This window comes from Ambystoma mexicanum, chromosome 2q (assembly GCF_040938575.1).
Source record: "Ambystoma mexicanum isolate Mex_15411 chromosome 2q, UKY_AmexF1_1, whole genome shotgun sequence".
NCBI lineage: Eukaryota > Metazoa > Chordata > Amphibia > Caudata > Ambystomatidae > Ambystoma > Ambystoma mexicanum.
The window spans coordinates 993,546,835-993,567,423 of record NC_090924.1 but is presented as its reverse complement, the minus strand read 5'-3'; the positions used below and the strand labels follow the sequence as shown (position 1 = coordinate 993,567,423).

The 20,589-nt window shown below is 46.1% G+C and overlaps 1 protein-coding gene across 2 annotated transcripts in view; it reads right to left on the bottom strand.

The window, feature by feature from the left end:
- The window catches only part of CNTNAP2 (contactin associated protein 2), a 3,301,953-nt gene that overhangs the window by 3,049,238 nt on the left and 232,126 nt on the right, over positions 1-20,589 (bottom strand). The window lies entirely within an intron of this gene.

Genomic DNA, 20,589 nt, shown 5'->3' with positions numbered 1-20,589 from the left:
TAAACATATCTAGGCCGGAGAGTAGAACGAGCTTAACACATCACTCTCTGGCTGGAAGGCCAACGCCTGACTTGCCACTGAGGCCGGATAACATGGTGGGGCATAGGAGGGAACAGGAAGGAAGAGGGTGGCATTTACATGGCATACACACTAAAGACATATCCATTTAGGAAAAAGCAGACGGTGTGGATGGCTGATCTTACACGTTTATTGAGGGAGACAAGGGAAGCCAGCTCTGGCATGGGATTAACACGTCTGTTAAAGTTCCATGCATATCGTCCTCTCATGCCACCTCATAGTTGGCATCCATTTCATCACAGGAAGATGTAATATGTATTACTGAGAGGGAATCATGCCTGTACACTGGATGTTCCCAGTATGTACAAACAAAAAACAGCTATTGCTGCATAGTCGATACTAATTTGAATATGTTTGGATATGTTTGTTAATATAACCCCAACCTGCCGGCATCTCAGGGACAGTACCATCACAAACAGTTTGTGGTCAATATGTAGGAAACCTGTTCTACTTCACAGCCACATCTTAAAATGTCGATTGGTCTAGGTGCAGGCCAATGTCCCTCTTTCCACTACAGAACAATTCTGCCTGTGAGGGTGCAAGATGCATACCCCCACAGTGCGTACTTTTCCACAACTGTGCTGCCCCAAGGCAGTGCACAACCCAGACACGATAGTGCCAACTCTAAAAGCATGCTCTTTCCCTCCATCAAACCTCACATTCAGGATTTAGAGCCACGCCTCTATTTCTTCAGTCCACTCGAAGTTGACACCTTGAGGGCAAAGGACCCCATGAACTCGGAATAACTTTTGACCAAGCCCAACAAAGGCGTAGGTTATCACGATTCTCTGTCTTAGGGGCACGGTCAATATCGTTTGTGAACTTCATCTCTGGTCAAATGCTGCCACTGTGATCATGTGTACCGGATAACCTACCTCCTCCATCCCAAATCTGCATTTATCCAACTTTAGTGTTAGTCAATATGATGTGATAGGGCATTTATAACGGACCTGCACACAAGCGTGTCTAGGCGCCAGTCAACTCGTGTCATTATTCCCAATGCTTTATCCATCACAGCATTATGTTCTGCTGTCACGTTATTTTCATCAGTAAGTTTTCTTGGATCAATAACCGAGGAAAATATTTTGCCCACCAATCCCATGATTAAGAACAAAAACATCCTCACACAGTGTAAATGATCATAGTAGCAAGGGACGATTATCAGAACATCACATTTAAACAATAATAGAGACATGAGAATAGGTCAAGGAAGGGTCAGAGTCTCCTTTGAAGTTTGCCTTTAGTGCAGCCCCTGTAGAGCAGTCTGCATAGGCCCATGAGATCCCCTGTTTATAAATTCCTACAGCTTGTTCAGGTCTTCAAAGAAGAGGGAGCGATCATTAATGATGATCGATGTACTTGTCGGTCTATAAAAGCCATAATTGATGTTGTGTTAGTGATCTCCAAGTTGGCCTTGTGCCTAACAGGCACTTTCATTTCCCTACTGCAAGGGCAAAGAGAGTTATCTTGATTTACATAAAAAGTTTTGTCACACCACTTATTGGTTCTAACATGGCTTTGGGCTTTGCATTAAGAGTGCTGGTAGGCTTCAGACTAAGGTGATGTGCTCTCTGTAGGTTCAGTGCATGCTGAGTTGGCATATTATGCATCTGTGGCAATATTTCTGTTAGGATGGTATACACACCCCAATAATCAGAAAGAATGCTGCAGCTGTCACCTCACTGTGACCTGTTTTGTATCCTATACAGGAACAGATTGTTACATGCACTGCAGTTTTTAAATTCAATCCTCTGTATTCATAAGGTCACTCTAATCTCTTTTTCAAAGCTATTCTTTCGGACGATGAACTCTTCAATAGAGGGAAATCTCCAGCTCCAACGTGCCAGGCCTTGGTTCATTTTCTGCAATGGCCTTCTGAACATTCCAGATGGATGCATTGGTCTCTAACATTGAAGGTTTACGGCATTATATTTCTTGCACGGTGCGTTGGTGGGAGTGGAGGATACCCGATATTCTTTTTGTTCCTGTGGCGAGCATTGTAGCAAAGTTCTTCATAGATCCCTTAGCCATCGCCATGGTATTTAAGAAGTAATTCACGTGGGTATGCCACCTTATTTATCACACAAAGCCCAGCTTCTACTGGTTGAAGGCTCCCAATGGCGTTCACAGTGGTATTTTGTCCAAGGCGGGTCACTATGGCAATGCCGTCTCTCTTCTATATCAATCTTTGTCTATGCCACCTATCTGACCAGTGTGTTGATAAACAGGCAGAAAGGGGCTCAGGTTTATTTGGCCTATATGCTTTAAGTCATTGCCTGTCGCGTATTAAACCTATCAACAGCCACAGTATAACTCCTTGTGGCTAAGATCAGTTGTGCAGGGGATTTAAGAGCGGTGGGTGCCCCACAATTATTATGTCTCTGCAGCGTAAGCACCCCTAAGTGGAAATAAAGCCCCTGGTGAACAGGAGAGTGTGGCCGCTATCAGCCCTCACCTGCATGCAAGACTGTGAGGCAGGGAATTCACTAAGAATAACAGAACGCTTTGAGTATAGGCTCTAATCAATTCAATTCAATCTCACATAGAGACTGTGCTATCTTGTTAGCCAGGGCAAACATACAAGGTATTTAATGCTACATGCCAGTATATATTACTTCCTTTGCGTAGATGAATGGGAGGCTCTAACCTCTGATCAAGTATTCACATTGTGAATCATTGTTGGGCAGATTTTGGGTTCCACATTCATCTTGTCTACTTCATACCCAGAAATCCATCTTTGTTGCTTTCATGAATATCTGATTATATTTATTTATTTCAAGTTTGTAATGTGTTAAATTGCAGCACTGACCCTTTGAATCCTAGGAACATGGTACATTCCTGCCTCATTGCTACGCCTGGGCAGCTATGAGTGTAGGTTGCAAGTACGAGAAAGGTATTGATATTGATATTTTATTTCTATCGCACTCGTACACAAGTGTTTCAGAGCGCGACAAGGCAAGGGAGGGGAACAGGGGAGAACAAAACAGCGATCTTACTAGGCCCAGTGACATTGAGAATGCGCAAGTGCATGGGAGAGGGGGAGGGGAAAAGTGCATGGAAGGGGGGAGAAGTGGAAAAGTGTGAAGCAGAGGAGAAACAGATAAATAACAATACATAAATAATAAAGGAAACAAACAGTGGTAGTGCAGCCAGCAATTTGCAAGTGCTAGGTTTAAGGCAGCAGACAGGGTAGGTCTGATAAGTGCAGGAAGAAAAAGGGGGATGGGCTGTATGGGTACAGATACAGACCCCAGTGCAAGGGGTGGCCCGGAGGCAGTGCGGGAGGGTGGCAGGTTGAGCAGGTACCTGGGCCCGGAGGACAGAGGGTGGCCAGGTGCACAGTGCCAAGAGAGAACAGATCAGCAGGGGAGAGGGGGAGCGAAGGCAGAAGAAAAGAGGAAGGTCTTGAGGTGCTTCCGGAACCGGAGATGGTTCTCCTCAAGTTTTAGAGTGGCAGGGAGGCTGTCCAGATGGAGGCCCCAGCCGAAGACAGAGATCTACCCCCAGCTCGTTTCTTAGAAAAACGACTGACCCTGAGGGAGTTGGAGGTAGAGGAGCGAAGACACATCCTTTTGCAAGGCCATAAGGCATATTTCTATATGGAGGAGAAAAAAATAAAGCAAAATACAGACATGGAGAAAGTTGCAGTGCATGTGGTGCTAAGTACATTGGGTAGGGGAATTGAAGGGACCAGTATTAGGCAAGTGTTGGAGTGAAGTCATGTTCCACAGGGAGTGTTCCAGATAGGTCCTACATCCAAAGGTTCTACTTCAAGGCAGTTTATAGTTAGGATAAGGATTTCTTAAGAGCTATACAAAGTCAGTCACAGTTTGTTAAGGGTCCGCAGATCCTGGATGCCTCTGTCCCCGGAAATCAATGCTGCCCCTCCTGGGTTCTGGGCATGTGGCATCCTGTCTGTTCTGGGTAGATTGTCAGGCAATAAAACCCTGCTTCAGACTCACTGAGTATATCTGCATTGGTTTCTTTGATGGGTCCCACCAGAATCTGGACTATGGCTTCCAGCTAGCCTTACTCTTTCTGTTGCTAGAAGTTATTTAGGATTTTGTCTCTGCCAGTCTTTCAGCCCAGATGAACATGGTTTTCCACTTCACGTGTGCCCTCAGTACTCACCTCCACCTTTCTCTGACTCCAACCTTCTCCTTCTTGAGCTCAGCTGTCCTTCCACCAACTCCATCGTTTCCTTGTTCCACTCTCCTTCCTCCCTCCACTCGGATGGTATTGCCCTCCTTCAGCTCCATCTGTTTCCTTCTCATTTAGCTGAGTTGACCAGTGGCAGCTATATCCCTTCCCTTTTCCTTCCTGTTTTCCTTCTCTCTCCTGATCTTGCTCTCCTCCAACTCCATCCCTTGCCTCCTCCTTCCTTCCTTTTCTTTCTCCATTCTTGTTTTCACCACTCAATTTTGTGATGTGAACCCACCTCCAAACTCCCTCAGCTTGGGCCGCTTCCTTCCATATCCATCCTCTGCCAGCATTTGGAATGGGGAGGATTTTAGGGGATACCTGAAATTAGTTATTAACCTTGACTCAGGATTGCATGCTGTTCATATGTTCCTTCCCTGACATGTATGGTTGCTGCTGTCTGAATTATTTGCCGGCCCGTACCTCTGCTGGCCTGAGACTTCCTAAGGGGACCCCCCATCTTGGAGCCAGTCCTGTCATTGGAGTTATCACATTTAGATTCCTTTAGGTCTGTCCGCATGGAGTACTGTCTTCACATGTTCGTAGTTCCCTCTGTCCTCTGCCACTGTGAGAAACAGGTGCAATTGAGATTGCTTCAGCAGTTTCAAACATGCGTGCTTGCATGTCCTCGAGATCAAGAGATGTAGCATTCACTTTCTGTATCCCTCTTATTGGCAGTATCAGGGGAGCAGATGGCCCAGTAGATTAGTTTGAGGAAGCAGAGAGGCGCAGGTGGATCCCCCATGTACTTCCTCCAGAGTCACCATAACCTAACCTAAGTGGATGGCTGCCCAAAGGGTACCTCTCACTCCATTTCCTAGTCCCAATGAAGGGGCATCACCATATCTACAAAACACAGTTGCAGGAGCATAGTCCCTTTCTCGCTATGTCCAGGTCTCTGTCATTCAAAGGATGCTTGAAGTACCACAGCTGGCTTCCTATGTGGCTCTGCAGAGTTCTTTCGTGGTACCAAGGTTATCTCACGGGTTCCTGCCTATCTCTGAGTGTATGTTCAAAACATGCAAACAAAACAAGAAGTTACGATCCCCCTTTGCCTCTACGGATAACCAAAATGATAACTATCAGGAATTTCTCACCCCAGCCAAGGTGCTATTTATCCGGAAGTTATTTTCACCCACCATCCAAGGGTCACCCTGCGAGGCTTGGACCAGTCACAGGCCCTGGGTGTTCTCTTTTCTTGCAATCTGGCTCCAATCAAGTCAAAGGCTATAATTGCCAGCAGACTTGCAAGCAGCTTCTCCTGTGGCCTCCCTGACTCAAGACAGGTTCTGGGCTACAGCCCCTAGAAAGAGTTGGATAACTTGCTTCAAAGTCTGAGCTGCCCTTTTCAGCAAATTGGTCTCTTCTCCTTCTCTCATCTTCACTTCACTTGTGCCAGCTCAGCACCGCTCCTGACACTCACACCCTCTACCGCTTAATGCTTTCTTTTCTATTGTTGAAGCCATGTTAACTGTCCTTATAATTGTAAGAGGATTCAATTCAGCACTACAGCCAAGTCAACGCCTAGTCTAGAATACTGAATGAAAACCCTTATTGATATATCTTTATGTCCAGTTCATGCGTTCTGGATGACTACCCCTATATAACACCCCTCCCTTGGAATCCCCCTGACCCCACTGAGCCAAGAAGTAGTTCTGTTTTGCAAGTTAAAAGGTTTATTTGAGAATTTAAACAATATAGATATATATCACACTTTATAATAAATTAATAATTGGATATCACACTTAATCTGATATGTAATCAATAATGGATAGTCTGGCACTAGCACACTTCTTTATAATCAATGAAGAGTGGTTATAGGATGGATAAGATAGCAACAAAACTTTATGGTTTCAAAAGGATGCAAGGTGGAATGAAAATGCAGTACAGAAAATACTCAATATGATTTCAACAAAACAATGTAATCACTTTTCTCTGGCAATCCCCTCCCCCCTTTATGCAATGCAAGGAAATGGAAGGAAAGCACACAGTTCTCAGAAATGCAATCAAATGTAATTCAGTTCACCCCAGCAAGCTTAGACTACAGAAGTCGAAAACACAGGCCCAAATGCTTTTAAATGTACTGGCAATGAAGAAAAAAATATGCTAAAATGGTTTTAATTCCCTCTAGAGGTTTAGGGTGAGTGGTATCTAGTTAATATTAGTCCAGGCTCACTTTAGCAAGGATCTAGGAGTAATTGGTAGGTTAAACGAATTTTTAGCAAATGGAAGGCAAGCAGCAGCAGATTTTTACACGTGAAGAAATTTGCAAATCGTGGCAAAATTCGCGAATGCGTCTGGTGCGATTACAGAAGAACTACAAGGACTATCACTATCGTTTTGGGAAAGCCTAGGATCTCAGCTACCAGATGAAAGTTACTGCAAGTCTCTAGCATAAACGGTCGCGGAGATATGAGCGATTGAATAAAGGTCGTTTTTCAGATTTGAAATTTTAAAGTTCAAAAAGACAAGTGCAGCTTGCAACTAGAAAATGACAGGTGACAGCTTTACAAATGACAGTTGACAGTTAGGAGGCAATTCTACTTAGATTAAAATAGCTTGACTTATATTATCTTAACTAAGAGATTGGTTCTGCACAGTTTTCTAGGTACTCACACTATATTCTTGAGTTAATTGGGCCTCGCCACGGATCTGGTCAGGTTTTAGACTGAACTCTGGTCTCTGCACTTCACAGTGATCTGGGTCAGCTCTCTCTGCTGGTCTTGGATACTGCTCTGCTTTCTCTGGGTCTTTCTGCACAGCTTTCTCTGGAGATTGATGGAGGTAAAGTATGGATTTTCCCGGCAGAGCTTCCAGCTGCAAATGGATTTGAAGGTCCCTATCTGTCCTGTCTCTCTGCTTTTATGTGTTTTTAAAATGGGTGTGTGTGAGCAGCATCACTAGCCAGCCCCTCTCCACTTATCATTGGCCAAGCTTTCATTTCTCCCCTGATTGGGGAAGGAACTGTGAGTCAGAGCGATGTCATTTTATGGCTTGCAGAGAGGACACTCCCCTGTCAAATTGCACACAATCTATATTTGATATAAAAAAACATATTTGCAGAGGTACATATTGTTTTAAAATCATATGCACCCATCATGCATTACAGGAGGTATACCCTGTCCAAATCTGCTCTTCCTGAGGGCTTGCATTCAGAAATGGCACATATTTCACTTTTTAACTGATTTTACAATTCTGGACATTGACCCAAATTTACACACATGTGCGCAAGGAGTATGGACATTAGTTGATGAAGTGTCAGATTTTTCACATGCACATATTTTGAGTAATATCCTCTTAACTGCTAGTTTGCCCCCAGAACATCACACAAATTGGTGTTTGGGCTTGAATTGAAGGTACATTTTCTAAATTAAGGCTCTCAAAGTTATACATTTCTGTCATTTGATTACAAAGAGTTATCAGTGTTTTTGTAAAATATATATTTTTCTTTCAATTCAGTTCTCAGAGTGTTGGAGTCCGCCTCCAAGACTTGGGTGGGTCAGTCCTCTGGGCAGGCAGGGCTTTGTTGACATTAAACAGTCAAAATCAACATATTCCTTTCAGAGGAAAGGGGCCATTGTGTGGTCTCTGGGAAGCTCCCAGCCAGTCTGCCTTCTATCAATCAAGAGGTCATGTGAGATTCTAACTCCTGGTGTGAAGCTCTGGAGGTGAGAGGGTTTCCCAGGCTTCAGGCCTCTGGGAACAGCATGTGGCTAATTTTTAATTAAAATGCAGCCTTTGAAGTCAGCTGAGTCAAATCCCTTTGTCAGCAACTGCACTCAGTTCTCCTGTCAGAGTTTAGACCGCTAGCGCCCCCTTGAGGATTTTGTTGGTACTGCATGCAATTTTGGGATTTTCTTGGATTAATGCATTCTAAACAGGAATGGTTCTTACATGGTAGTAAATCCTTGCTTAACATTGTTTTGATGGGGCTCCTTACAGTAAAATGGTTATGTGGAACCCCACAAAAGGTTTGAATCTTTAAAGTGGTCCAATGAGTCACGATTTCAGCAACTTTTTGACATCAGTAACAGTGGATTTTGTTAACAAAGACCTTTCTTTACACTGATGGGTGGCAAGTTAGGTAACCATTTTGGTGTGCGCACAACTGCGCAGCTCTCCTGGATTCTGGGATGAAATGATGGGCGGCGACAGCGCACCCCCATCTTTACCCACTCCAATGATTTATTTTTGTTCTGGGGTAAAATGATGGGCAGCGACAGCTTAATCCCCACATTTACCCCGTCTAATGATTCCACATGGGTCAAAACCCTCCACAAACCCCCCCGCCCGACTGCGCTTTGACTTGAGTCGAGGGGGAGTCGGTTGCAAGGGAGGTTTTGAACCCTGGCGCTGGTATGTCCACATTATTTTCTTCCAATTCTGTAGATGGCACAGTTCAGCATCTTCCTCTCCATCCGGTCAGATCGATCAGTTCTCCTCGCCGGTCCTGATGGGAAGATTGGGCGGTACCCCGGGCCCCTTGCGTCTCGGCTCCCGGTCCCCGGATCGTCCTCCTTGTCCCGTCTCCAGGTTTTCTTTCTCCTAGGACGACAAAGGAAGAGCGGCAATACCTATTCATAGACATTTTTCCACCACTGTTGAGATAGTGGGGCAGCATATGCATTTCATCATAACGAAACATTACATTCTTATTTTGAAAAAAAAACAGTATAACTAAGAGACAGTTTCATGCAAATCACAATATTTTAGAGACTAGATGTGGTATGTTTTATGGTTGGAACTGAATTAGTCTGAGACAGTACCCGCTAGGATTCCAGAGGATTCCTCCAGTTGTTGCAGAGTGTGCCTGGGATGGCAACATTTCAACTGGTTTATGTGGACCCACTTGTCTTCCCCCGCTGCCAAAGGACCTTTGGGGATGTGGATTTTGTAGGCCACAGGGGAGATCTTGTCGATGATCTCAAAGGGTCCCTTCCACGTAGGCAAAACTTTCCGCTGTTTTGCCTGGTTTCTTTGGAAGTTGTACAGATAGACCCGGTCCCCCACCTGATATTCCTTCCTGGAAGTCTTCAGGTCATAGTGGGTCTTCATGCTATCAGCTGATCTTTCTAGATTCCGCTGAGCATAAGCAAAAGCATGTTGGAGGTGTTTCCTTAAATTCTCCACATACTCATGAGTAGTGGAGGCATTTATCAGTGTCTGCTCTTGGGTCCTGTAGAGCAAATGCAGAGGAAGCACCATCTTGCGTCCAGTCATCAACTCAAATGGTGACATTTTGGTTGCAGATGAAGGGGTAGATCTGATGGCCATTAGGACCAGAGGTAATCGGATATCCCAACTTGGCCCAGAATCTGCCACAAACTTTTTTAAGATGCTCACAATTGTCCGGTTATATCTCTCTACTGCCCCAGAAGAAGCTGGTCTATAAGCAATATGCAGCTTTCTCTTGACCCCCAGTATCTCCCACATCTTTGTCATTACTTCACTGGTGATGTGTCTACCTCTGTCTGACTCAATCCTTTGAGGTAGACCAAAACGGGAAAAGATGTGGTTAATCATCAGGGCAGCTGCAGTTTCTGCCTTGCAATTTGGGGCTGGGAGACATTCCACCCACTTGGTAAACAAGCATGTCACAGTCAACATGTACTTATTCCCCCTAGCAGAGCGAATCACGGGGCCTACAAAGTCGATTTGTAAATCTGACCATGGCAGTGTCATCCCCCTCTTTTGGAGAGGTGCACGATGCGTGAGGGATGATGGCTGAAATTGTGCACACACAAGACACCCCTTCAAATATTGGTCGAGGTCCTGCCCCATGTGTGGCCAGTATGCAACCTCTCTTAAGATTTCCAATGTTGTGTGAAACCCCCTATGACCGGCGGTGGCCGCATCATGGGCGTGACTTAACATCAGGCTTCGGAATGAGGTAGGAACCACCCACTGATCGTGGCCAGCTTTGGATTTCCTTACCAGCAAACCGTCTTGGATCCGGAACATTTTTGGACATTTCATCAACACTCTTAGGTCCTCTTTCCCAATGTAATCGGTATCCGTCAGGGGAAAGTTCTCAGGGTCCTCAAGGTGTTGGTAAAATTTACCAATTATTGGATCCCCCTTCTGAGCGGTAATCAAATCAGCATCAGGGGTCTCCTTACTCCATTGTGCAATTGGAAGGTCATTGTGAGCATTTGTCTGGGACCTAGTGATAGCAGTGACCTGGATTTCCCCCAACAGGGACTCAATCTCAATTAGATCCCCTTGGATGGCCCCGGTTTTGGCCAGCTGATCAGCTAAGTCATTTCCAGTTTTGTATGGTCCCTCTACTTTGGAATGACCCTTGATCTTTTTCCAATAGATGGTCATCTCATTCGAGGTGACCAGATCATCAATGTTTTGGATCAACTTCCCATGTTTCAAGGGTTTGTTGTTAGCACATAACATGCCTCTGGTTTTCCAATTAACCAGGTGCTCCACGAACCCGTTCCGTACATAATCAGAATCTGTGATTATGACCAGTTCGTGGAGTTGATGCTGAACAGCAGTGAGGATGGCCTGATGCACAGCCATCAATTCTGCCACCTGACTACTTCGGGGACCAATTTTGTATCCAGCGGAGGGTTCTGGGGACTCATTCACCCATGCATTCCCTACGCCAGCCACCAGTTCTTTCTCCCCGTTGTTGTCAACATGGTAAGAGCATCCATCCACATAGACAGTGGGCATTCCCTCACACTTGTTCTCTTCAAAGACTTTGTGTGGGGAATTAAGGTATGCCTCCGTGTTGTCCTTTATTTTTAGACTTTCGTCCTCGAGACAGTTTTCTCTGGCACAATCATGCAAGTCAGCCAGACCTTGCGCGAGGGGACTCTTCTTGTTTTGGCCATATCTGACCTCCACAGGAAAGCCTTGCATTGACAGAATCCAGGAATTAATTCGGGAATTACTCACATTTCCGGCCCGGATTCTGTCACTTTGGAGATATTGCAGAGGCTGGTGTGGAGTCTCCGCTATGATGTGTTCCCCCTGGATAAACGGGCGATAATTCTTCAATGCCCACACCGTTGCCAGGAGTGCCTTCTCACAATCGTTGAATTTTTCCTCCACAGAGGATAAAGTTTTGCTCGCATAGGAGATTACTTTATTGACCTTGTCATGCTTTTGGTATAATACTGCCGTCAAGCACGTATTAGAGAACCCCGTCTCCAGGAAGAACTCCTTGTTTCTGACAGGGTAAGCTAGGCAAGGCGCTTGTGAGAGGCTTCTTTTGAGTTGTCTTACTGCCTCGGCTTGTTCTGGACCCCATTCCCACTTGACCCCCCCCTTGAGGAGATGAATCAGGGGTCTGGTGATCTCTGCGTAGCCCTCAATGAACTTTCTGCTGTAATTAGTCAGTCCAAGGAGGCTCCTTAGTTCCCGCAGAGTTGTGGGGTCTTTCAATTTCTGAAGTGCTTCCACTTTCTTTTCCTGGGGACAGAGACCCTGAGGAGTAATCTCATGCCCCAAGTAATTAACACGGGTTCTGCACCACTGTGCTTTTTGAAAGGAAAGTTTTGCTCCGGCGGCCCTCAACTGTGTCAGAACATAACGGATCTCCGCTATGTGTTCCTCCACAGATGAACTTTTGATGAGGACATCATCTACATAAGCCAGGTTACCCCTCGCCCCCAGGTCGGGCATGGCCTTATGTAGAAAAATGTTGAATTCATTGCCGGAGTTGAGGTATCCGAAGGGAGTCCGGGTCCATGTATACTGCTGGCCCCCAAAGGTAAAAGCCAGCTTGTATTGGTCCTCCCTGCTGACAGGCACAGTCCAGTATCCATTGGTCAGGTCTATTGCAGTGAATACCTGTGACCCCTGGATCTGGGCCAGCTCTTGGTCAATGTAGGGCAGAGGCCATCGGGAAGTATGGACCCGTTTGTTGAGCTCCCTGAGGTCGGCGCAGAGTCTCCACTGGCCGTTTGGCTTCAATATTCCCAGCACTGGATTATTGAAGGTGCTGTGGACTGGACGGATTATTCCCCGGGACTCAAGGTTCTTAATTATTTCAGTAAGGGACTCCATTGATGCGAGAGGCAAGCGATATTGCTTCACAAACACAGGAGTCATGCCAGGGTCCGTGGGGATTGTTGTTGTGTGGATGTCGGTGCGACCACAGTCATATGAGTCTACCGCAAAGAGATCTTGGAAATCCAAGAAAACTTGTTTCAACTTTTGCTTTTGTTCCAGAGTCACACAGGCATCAGCTAGGTTGACTCTCTCTTCCACCATCTGCCTGAAGCCTGGAAAGACTTCTGGTTTGGCTATCTCCACGGCCTCCTCCAGCTGGGTGGAGAAGTCCCTGGTCAGAGTGCTGATTTGGACTGGAGCCTTCAGATGGGAAAGGCAGCCCTCATGGACTTGGAAAATCACCTCATCCCTCCCGAAGTCACAAGTCACATCTTCCTTACCATAAGGGCAAGAAGTGTACACCAGGAAGTTCCCCCCATGCCGGGTAAAAATCCTGTCTGGTGTTGTATTGTCCTCACTGTTACTGTCAAAACAGTCCTTGGGGATTGGTCCTAACAGTTCATTTACTAAGTCGATGGAAAAATGTCGGTCATCAACCGCCATTCCAATAATGGTGCCTGCGGCTAGAGTAATACTCTTCAAGTCGCTGTTATCCACCTCTATTGGAATGGTGTCATGTTCTATGTTGACTAATGGTGTTGGGTTTACCCCTAACCCTTGCTGTTGGAGAGAAGCGTTTAGATGTATGTAAGCATCAGGGTTTTTCAAATGTTGTCCTCTTTTAACTTTCACTTCCAGGGAGAATTGTCGGGTCCTTTCTGGGATGGTGACTTCCTCTTTAATCTGAATTTCAACTGCATAAGGTAGTAATTGAGCTGACCTAAATGCTTTTTCTGGATCATCAAAGCCCATGGGATTATCCGCTAATCGGGACCAAGCTTTGAAGTTTATTAGGTCCAAACTAATGGCAAAGCGATTGAGAATGTCACTGCCTAAGTAAAAGGCGGCAGGGACGTCTCGCACGACCCAACAATTGTGGACTATGCTCTTATTGCCCATGGAGATTTTGAGCATACACCTGCTTGGCAGGAGATGTTTGGAATTAGGTGCTTCCAGGTCCATTTCCCATTTGTCTATCAGTTTGAATGTGGGAATGGCTGGATCTGTTGGGAGTTGGCGGAACATGGCTTCGCTGATGAAGCTCTTACCGTTGTTCACACACACTCGAGCGAGAACAGAGTCCTTCCCATCATTTAATTGGACAGGGATGAACAACTGCTCTCCAATTTGCTGAATATCAGCCAGGCTCTGAGCTGATTTCACATCTTTCTGGACTATTGGAGTGGGAGTTTCTGATTGTGGATTAGTATAGAATCTCAGAGTGTTTCCTTCCAGCGTGGAGTACCACTTTAGACTGGAAGGCAGGTTGATTTTCAGAAATAGAGAGGACCCTCCATCACCAGTCTGTTGTCCTACTGCTATTACTGTCACGTCTGGAATTTGGCTATTCTGGAAGTGAAATTCTACTTGGTCAGATTTTTGTTCAACCATGTGGCAGGTGCCGTTTAAACTAACATGGTTGACACTCTGTTTTAATTTTATTGGTCGGCTAGTCTGGGTCCAGAGGACCTTGTTTACGCAATCTATTAGGGGTGACAACCTTCTCAGGAGGTCATTCCCTAGTAAACAAGGGGTGCCCTCTGGGGTCACAACTATGACCGGGTGTTTCAACTTGTGTCGCCCAATTTTAATGTCCAAATCTGCCGTCCCCTCAACGGGAATTTCCTTCCCGTCAAAGTTCTGCAGTTGTCCAGGAAGAGAGGTGAGAGGAATTTGGTAATTCTCTCCCCTTCCTGCATTCAGTTCATCAAAGGCCCTTCTGGACAGAAGGGTAGCTTGAGATCCCGTGTCCACCAGTGCCAAAATTGTACCCTGCCCCTGTACTTGTACCGGGGCATAGTATCTTCCCTCCTTCTCCTCAAGGGGGCACAGATAATGCACATTTTTGGACAACTGGTGGGCTAACTTTCTGGTTTTGGACATCGCTAGCGAAGAGATTTGGGCGGAATTCTGCGGAGAGCCTTGGCAATCTGAAAGAAAAAGTTGGCAACTGGAGATCAGAGCCATTGTGGGTTCCCCTGGCTCCGGTTCTGGGCCGCCCCCCCCCTTTTTGGAGGCAGTCACCAGGATGGGTTTGAACCAGGGGATTTTCTTGCTGTTGGTTCTGGGATGAGATGGTGGGCGGCGGTAGCTCAGTCTCCACATCTCCCCAGTCTGGATTTGCATCCCTAGGGACCCATTTTTCTTTGGGAGGAGTTCCCCCCTCTCTGAAGGAGAAGATCCTTTTCCCAGGATCTTCTGAGGATCCCTCTCCCTCAAATTGGAAGATCTGTACCTCCTCCTCAAACTGTGTCTGTTTGGGTCTTTTGTTTCTCCTACACCCCCTCTGCTCCTTAGGAGGCAGACTATCAGGGGCAGGAGATTTTGTTTCCGGTTCCTGGGTTTCCAGGGGCTGTTTACAAGTGAGGAAGGAAGCTTCCTCCAAGGCTTTACACCCCCCTTCCCTTTGTGCCTCCTCCCTGGGAACCGGTGAGTTATCGGGGGGCTGCCCCCGTCATTGTTCTGGGGCACCAGGTCCAGAATTGGGTGCATTCTGCGCCGGCATGCCGATCTGAGGGTTCTGCTGAGCCCTCAGTATGTGACCCAGATCCCACGCCATGTTTTGAACCTGGCGCTCTAACTGGGACACCCGCTCAGGCTGATACGGGGCCCTGTTTTCTCCCCTGGGCTGATCCCGGGAAGGGTAGCTATCCCTTCTTTGGTAGTACCCCTGGTTGGGAAGATTTGGGTACCCCTCCACCCTTGGCCTCCCCTCTCCCGGATTAGGTTGTCTGGGCTCAGGGAATCGGGGAAAGAAGGGTGGAGGATTTTGGGGCTGAAAGTCGGGTGGATATCTGGGGAAAAAGTTCTGCCCAGGATTTGGAGAGTTTCTGCCCTCCGGTGGGAAGTTAGGAGGGAAGTTCCCTGGGTTAGGTGCTTGGCTGGATCCCCCCCTTGGGCTGGGGGAGTCCACACATAACCCAGGATGGGTCGATTTCCCTTGTAGCGGGGACTTACATAATCAGGAGAGCGAGGGACCCCATTTGTGGGGCTGCCTCCCTGGCTCCCTGTCTGTGACTGGCCCGAGGACCTTCTGGGCCTAGCATTATTAGGTGCAGGTAGGTTTTTAGGCCCCCCCATCTCCAACTCTAAAACGGGGGTGACCTTTACCTCTGCCACCTTGGCAGCAGCAGGGGTGCTGTTGGCTTTGGGATTTTTCTGGGTATTGCTTTTATTTTCTATGGGCTTCTGCACCTCATAGATCCGGGTCGCCTGTTCAATGACCCAGTCTAAAGATCTTTTCTCATGAAAATCTCTCGCGAGCTGGGTCATTATGTATTTGGGCAAGGCATGAAAAAACGTATTAATAAATTCTCTGCTGTCTGTGCGCACCCTTCTAGTGGTCTGCGCAAAGGCACGTTTCAGTTCTTGCACAAACTCTTGTGGGGCCTGATCCTCCCCACACTGCAAATTGTAGGCTGCCTTGCGAGCCTCTTGGGGATTTCTGTGAACAGAAAAATGTTTTAATATGGCCGCCCTATAGGTGGACCACCTGGAATGATTTTGGTCCTCCAGCCCTGCAAAGAAACTGGAGTACTCTGGGGAGAATGTCCACTTTACATATTGGATACAGCTTTGGCTGTCCTTCAAATGGAAAGTCTCCATCATTTGCTCAAACAACTCTAAGTGCTCCCAAACAGAATACTTAGCGTTCTTATGGTAAGGCGTGATGACGCTCCTGATCGCCTTAATCTGCTTTAAGGGGTCCTTAAGCAAGGCCCTTTTTGCCTTATTGGCCTTTTTGGTTCGGGTAACCCTTGTCCATTCATCCTCTGACTCAGAGGCACTGCTCCCAGAGGTTCCTGTCTGCTCTTCCAGGTTTTCTCGGATTCTGCGAGCCTGGGAATGGCTGGCAGAATGTGGGGACCTGGTCTCCTGTGTCCTGCGCAGTTCAGAGGAGTCTTCAGATTCCTCCTTGCTGCCAGGATTTGCTGGGTACCCCCCCCACTGACCTAACTGGGCAGAGGTTTTCAGGATGCCCTTAAGGGGCCTACTCTCCTGGGGTTCCCCACTGAACTGTACTGTACTTGGGTGCCCATACCGGATGCCCACCCCTCCATTCCTGAGTGGTACTGGCCTATGAGCCCCATACTTTTAGCTGGATAGTAATCTGCCATCCCTGTGGCCCTGTGCTCATGTGCGCCAGGGGACATGGGGGTGGTAGAGTCCAGGGACTGGGAGGTATGAGGGCCTCTGGTACTAGGGCTCCTGAGGTTATGCTCCGGAGCTTCCCTTTCCCAGCGAACCTCATCTCTATCCGCCCCTGCTCCCTGTTGCAATGCAAGAGCCTGCATTTGTGCCTTCAGTTCCTCAGTTAAGGCCTTACTAGACTCTATCAGTCTCTCCTGCATCGCTACCTGTTGTTGGAGCCTATCATTGTGTTGACAGAGGGCCTCATTTTCCCTCTGTGCTTCCTGGTTGGTCCTGGAGAACTGGGCCAGTCTTTGCTGCAGGAGGTTTACCTCCTGAATCCCATCCCTACTGGCCTGCTCCTTTCTTGCCAGAGCCTCTTCCACCCTTCTGGTGTGCTCTACCAAGTTCTGGTTTTCTTTTTGGAGGTCACCCAGTCCCTGGTGGGCCAGGTGATTTTCTTCCATTTTTCTTTTTAAATGGCAGACTTCCTGGCCTAAGGCGTCTCTTTCCTGACTAAGAGCCTGCATTTGTGCCGCCAGGTCGTCCCTCTGCCTTTGAAAGGCACCAGCTTTCTGGCGTTCTTCATCAAACTCTGCCTGGGCATCCAGGTCTTTCAAAATCAGCTTGTTGCTCTCTGCCTTCACTCTATCTAGATGACTTTGCAGGGTGGCTACCTGCTCCGTGCATGCCCTGTTAAAGTCTAATTGTTGCTCCAGCTTTTTCTGGCTCTGCAGTAAGAAGTCCAAACTGTCTTGGTGCTCCTTTTGCAGGGCCAGAAATCTAGTATCCTGGTCAGCCTTTTCCTGTTGCAGGATGTCCATATCCTTCTTTATTTTAATGATGTGCTGTCTACTCTCATTTTCTGACTCCTGGCTCCTCTGCAGCCTCTGCTCAGAAGAGTCCAGATCAGATTGGGCCTTCTGTAATGCCAGCAGTTGCCTACTCGCCAAATCTTGGCCTTCAGCACATCTGTCCTGCATGGCTCCCATATATAGGTACAGGTATGCCGCTATCCTAACCATCTTGTCTTGTTCATCCTTAGCCTTCGGAGCCATGTATAGTTCACTCTGGGCCACATGTAAGGGACCCTGATCTCTCCATATATCTGAGCCTGTTTCCATGACCTGTTGCGTGATGGCCTGCAACCAGACCGTCTGGTCCTGGTGAGTCCACTCACCTCTCACAAATAACTTATGTAAGAAGTGCTCTCTGGCTATTTTCATGTCTACTAAGGTCGTCATTCTGGAATTTGAGTTCCTTCCTGACTTACAGAAGTTTGTATTTTATTTTTGCAAAACAGACCTTTTTCTTAGAGCGTTCCTTTGCGGAGTGCTTTACAACGTAACACAGCGTGTGATCCGACCGGATATGTGTATCTGGTCAGCTGGCACGCTGTATTAATCTGCACAAGTGATAGATCTAATCCAAACGTCCGGCACGAGCCCCCAATTTGTAAGAGGATTCAATTCAGCACTACAGCCAAGTCAACGCCTAGTCTAGAATACTGAATGAAAACCCTTATTGATATATCTTTATGTCCAGTTCATGCGTTCTGGATGACTACCCCTATATAACACCCCTCCCTTGGAATCCCCCTGACCCCACTGAGCCAAGAAGTAGTTCTGTTTTGCAAGTTAAAAGGTTTATTTGAGAATTTAAACAATATAGATATATATCACACTTTATAATAAATTAATAATTGGATATCACACTTAATCTGATATGTAATCAATAATGGATAGTCTGGCACTAGCACACTTCTTTATAATCAATGAAGAGTGGTTATAGGATGGATAAGATAGCAACAATACTTTATGGTTTCAAAAGGATGCAAGGTGGAATGAAAATGCAGTACAGAAAATACTCAATATGATTTCAACAAAACAATGTAATCACTTTTCTCTGGCAATCCCCTCCCCCCTTTATGCAATGCAAGGAAATGGAAGGAAAGCACACAGTTCTCAGAAATGCAATCAAATGTAATTCAGTTCACCCCAGCAAGCTTAGACTACAGAAGTCGAAAACACAGGCCCAAATGCTTTTAAATGTACTGGCAATGAAGAAAAAAATATGCTAAAATGGTTTTAATTCCCTCTAGAGGTTCAGGGTGAGTGGTATCTAGTTAATATTAGTCCAGGCTCACTTTAGCAAGGATCTAGGAGTAATTGGTAGGTTAAACGAATTTTTAGCAAATGGAAGGCAAGCAGCAGCAGATTTTTACACGTGAAGAAATTTGCAAATCGCGGCAAAATTCGCGAATGCGTCTGGTGCGATTACAGAAGAACTACAAGGACTATCACTATCGTTTTGGGGTCCTAGGAAAGCCTAGGATCTCAGCTACCAGATGAAAGTTACTGCAAGTCTCTAGCATAAACGGTCGCGGAGATATGAGCGATTGAATAAAGGTCGTTTTTCAGATTTGAAATTTTAAAGTTCAAAAAGACAAGTGCAGCTTGCAACTAGAAAATGACAGGTGACAGCTTTACAAATGACAGTTGACAGTTAGGAGGCAATTCTACTTAGATTAAAATAGCTTGACTTATATTATCTTAACTAAGAGATTGGTTCTGCACAGTTTTCTAGGTACTCACACTATATTCTTGAGTTAATTGGGCCTCGCCACGGATCTGGTCAGGTTTTAGACTGAACTCTGGTCTCTGTACTTCACAGTGATCTGGGTCAGCTCTCTCTGCTGGTCTTGGATACTGCTCTACTTTCTCTGGGTCTTTCTGCACAGCTTTCTCTGGAGATTGATGGAGGTAAAGTATGGATTTTCCCGGCAGAGCTTCCAGCTGCAAATGGATTTGAAGGTCCCTATCTGTCCTGTCTCTCTGCTTTTATGTGTTTTTAAAATGGGTGTGTGTGAGCAGCATCACTAGCCAGCCCCTCTCCACTTATCATTGGCCAAGCTTTCATTTCTCCCCTGATTGGGGAAGGAACTGTGAGTCAGAGCGATGTCATTTTATGGCTTGCAGAGAGGACACTCCCCTGTCAAATTGCACACAATCTATATTTGATATAAAAAAACATATTTGCAGAGGTACATATTGTTTTAAAACCATATGCACCCATCATGCATTACAGGAGGTATACCCTGTCCAAATCTGCTCCTCCTGAGGGCTTGCATTCAGAAATGGCACATATTTCACTTTTTAACTGATTTTGCAATTCCGGACATTGACCCAAATTTACACACATGTGCGCAAGGAGTATGGACATTAGTTGATGAAGTGTCAGATTTTTCACATGCACATATTTTGAGTAATATCCTCTTAACTGCTAGTTTGCCCCCAGAACATCACACAAATTGGAGTTTGGGCTTGAATTGAAGGTACATTTTCTAAATTAAGGCTCTCAAAGTTATACATTTCTGTCATTTGATTACAAAGAGTTATCAATGTTTTTGTAAAATATATATTTTTCTTTCAATTCAGTTCTCAGAGTGTTGGAGTCCGCCTCCAAGACTTGGGTGGGTCAGTCCTCTGGGCAGGCAGGGCTTTGTTGACATTAAACAGTCAAAATCAACATATTCCTTTCAGAGGAAAGGGGTCATTGTGTGGTCTCTGGGAAGCTCCCAGCCAGTCTGCCTTCTATCAATCAAGAGGTCATGTGAGATTCTAACTCCTGGTGTGAAGCTCTGGAGGTGAGAGGGTTTCCCAGGCTTCAGGCCTCTGGGAACAGCATGTGGCTAATTTTTAATTAAAATGCAGCCTTTGAAGTCAGCTGAGTCAAATCCCTTTGTCAGCAACTGCACTCAGTTCTCCTGTCAGAGTTTAGACCGCTAGCGCCCCCTTGAGGATTTTGTTGGTACTGCATGCAATTTTGGGATTTTCTTGGATTAATGCATTCTAAACAGGAATGGTTCTTACATGGTAGTAAATCCTTGCTTAACATTGTTTTGATGGGGCTCCTTACAGTAAAATGGTTATGTGGAACCCCACAAAAGGGTTGAATCTTTAAAGTGGTCCAATGAGTCACGATTTCAGCAACTTTTTGACATCAGTAACAGTGGATTTTGTTAACAAAGACCTTTCTTTACACTGGTGG